The 2943-nt window shown below is 32.4% G+C and overlaps 1 pseudogene; it reads left to right on the forward strand.

The window, feature by feature from the left end:
• Nucleotides 1-2395: 2395 nt before the first annotated feature.
• Nucleotides 2396-2943, forward strand: part of LOC144249763 (cell division control protein 42 homolog pseudogene) — a 720-nt pseudogene continuing 172 nt past the window's right edge.

Below are 2943 nucleotides of genomic sequence, written 5' to 3' on the forward strand. Positions count from 1 at the left end.
AAAATCTATTAATTTATTATCAGGATAATTTAAATAAAAACATGTACTTCATGTCTTAGAATATTTTAAAATATGGGAAAACATAACCAAATGAAAGAAAAACATGGAGAGTGAGATCAACATAAGTATTCATGGTTTAAGAACTATTATCATCTTAATGAACATCCTTTAAGGCTCATCTGTTGAGAGAGAAAGAGAGAGAGTGAAGAGAGAGAAAGAGAGAGAGAGAGAGTGTGTGTGTATACAGGTGCACATATTTACAATTTCACATTAACAGAATAAGAAATGCTGAATCTGAATTACCTTTGTACATACTTTCAGTTTGATTCATTTTAATAGTGAGAAGTTTTTGAGGGGAGGTACCAGGAATTGAACTCAGGGACACTCTACCACTGAGCCATATCCCCAGCCATATTCTGTATTTTATTGAGAGGGTCTCATTGTGTTGCTTAGCACCCAATTTTTGCAGACCTGGGCTTTGAACTCCTGATCCTCTTACCTCAGCCTCCCAGCTGCTGGGATTACAGATGTGCACCACTGCACCTGGCTAACAAAGACAATTTTAACTGTAGAAGTACAGAGGATTCCTTTAAATGAAAATAAAAAATATCTGCATCTTTTTTGTTTTGTTTTTTGCTCCACTGCATTGAAAATCTTTATTCTTATGTGATCCTACACTTGTTTACCACAGTCTACATCTCTAGAAGTACAATGGCTAGATTGAAATCCATGCATATTTTAAATTATGATAAATGCTGCCATGCTGCATTTCAAGAAGACTGTTTAATTTATCTTCTACCATGTGTGTATGTGAATTTCCACATTATCGAAAAATTGCTGATGATGGACAATAGTGATATTTTAAATTGTTGATATTTATGCCAGGGGCTAGTGTTACCAATAGGAAAAATAAATAATCATTGAGGTATTGTTACCTACTTTATTGACTTTCATAAAGAATACAATGGCTAAATGATATAAGAAACTTTAATATGCTCTCCAAGTGTCAGAGAAAAAAGCACATCTGAAGGAGGATGATAACCAGTGAAAATGGCTAGCATCTATTGTTCTTCTTATGTTTATATTTTCACTTAGTGTCCATTTCTCTGAACTTCCCTTGGTTACCGTAAATGGCTAGTAATAATAAGTAGATCATTCTTGGTTACAGTCTGTCCCTTCTCTCATCCACAGTATTTGTTTTATGTTATTCAAATGAATCTCCTACAGAAAATAGTCATTGTGTGTCTCAAAGCAAATTGGATAGCTGCAGACATGCATGATTGATTCTAGTTGGCATTCAGTAGTATAGTATTTTTAGAAAGGGGTGATTCCCAAAACACCAGGAAATGACTGGAAATGAGATTGAGAATAAATTTGAGATATTATACATTGTAATTATTAAAATGAAATTAAAATTGTAGTAGTCAAATTTAAGATCTCTATCTTCTATCTGCTGATCCTATGGTCTCTATAATAATTATTTGTAATACTCATAAATGCTCCCCTTAAATGTGATTGGTAGGGGAAAAAAGTTTGCCTTTGACTGTCTTCACCAGTACAAGACACTGCTGATGGAACATTGTCATAAGTTATTAGGTTTTCCTTGGCATCTACAAATATGAGCTAGGCAAAAAACCCTGTATAAAACACCAAAAAACCATGAGTCTTCAAACTGCTCAAAAGTGAGTTGTTTTGAAATTTGATTAGGAAAAACAAAGGGGGTAATTATCATTTTTCTATAAAGTTCTTCTTTTCTTCATATTTGAAAATATTACTAATCATGCCTATTTTGAAGAGTTCATTAAAGTGTTCTAGTCTTTTACACTCATGAAACTTTGAAATGACCAGTTGATAATCTCCTTTCAATTCATTCTATCAAGATGTGAAGTATCTTTGAACAAGATTTTTTTCTTCAAAGGCTTATTGTCCAAAGGTTTATTTTTTAATTATTGTAAAGAAATTAAGTAACTATAACCTTAAGTTAATTATTAAAGATTATATTACCAGATATTTATAATTTAATATTATAAATATTTTTGAAATATAAGTTTGTCATAAAACAATCTACATTGTTTTGATTTACAAGGTTATTTATGTTAATATATGTTGATTCAAAAATATTTAGTTCTAAAACATACATAACTATTGCATTTTCTAATGCTATTTTAACTGTTACTTTTCATTATATCATTAAAATTCTCCAATTATTCATTTTACATCAAATTAGACATTTTAGTTTAGAAATCATTAGTTGATTCATCTTATTTATGCATCAAAATATTAGTAATATAACTGATTATTGGAAACATATGAATTAAATTAGATGTTTTTATGTTCATTTTTTTATTCAAAATCCTTTTAAAATAATAGCATAGAAAACAATTTGGCAGCAGCACTGCCAACGCCCCGGCGGAGAAGCTGAGATCATCTAATTTGAAATATTTAAAGTGGATACAAAACTATTTCCGCAATGCAGACAATTAAGTGCGTTGTTGTGGGCGATGGTGCTGTTGGTAAAACATGCCTCCTGATATCCTACACAACAAACAAATTTCCATCTGAATATGTACCAACTGTTTTTGACAACTATGCAGTCACAGTTATGATTGGTGGAGAGCCATATACTCTTGGACTTTTTGATACTGCAGGGCAAGAGGATTATGACATATTATGACCACTGAGTTATCCACAAACAGATGTTTTTCTAGTCTGTTTTTCAGTGGTCTATCCGTCCTCATTTGAAAATGTGAAAGAAAAGTGGGTGCCTGAGATAACTCACCACTGTCCAAAGACTCCTTTCTTGCTTGTGGGGACCCAAATTGATCTCAGAGATGACCCATCTACTATTGAGAAACTTGCCAAGAACAAACAGAAGCCTATCACTCCAGAAACTGCTGAAAAGCTGGCCCGTGATCTGAAGGCTGTCAAGTATGTGGAGTGTTC

This window comes from Urocitellus parryii, chromosome 12 (genome assembly GCF_045843805.1).
Source record: "Urocitellus parryii isolate mUroPar1 chromosome 12, mUroPar1.hap1, whole genome shotgun sequence".
NCBI classification, from domain to species: domain Eukaryota; kingdom Metazoa; phylum Chordata; class Mammalia; order Rodentia; family Sciuridae; genus Urocitellus; species Urocitellus parryii.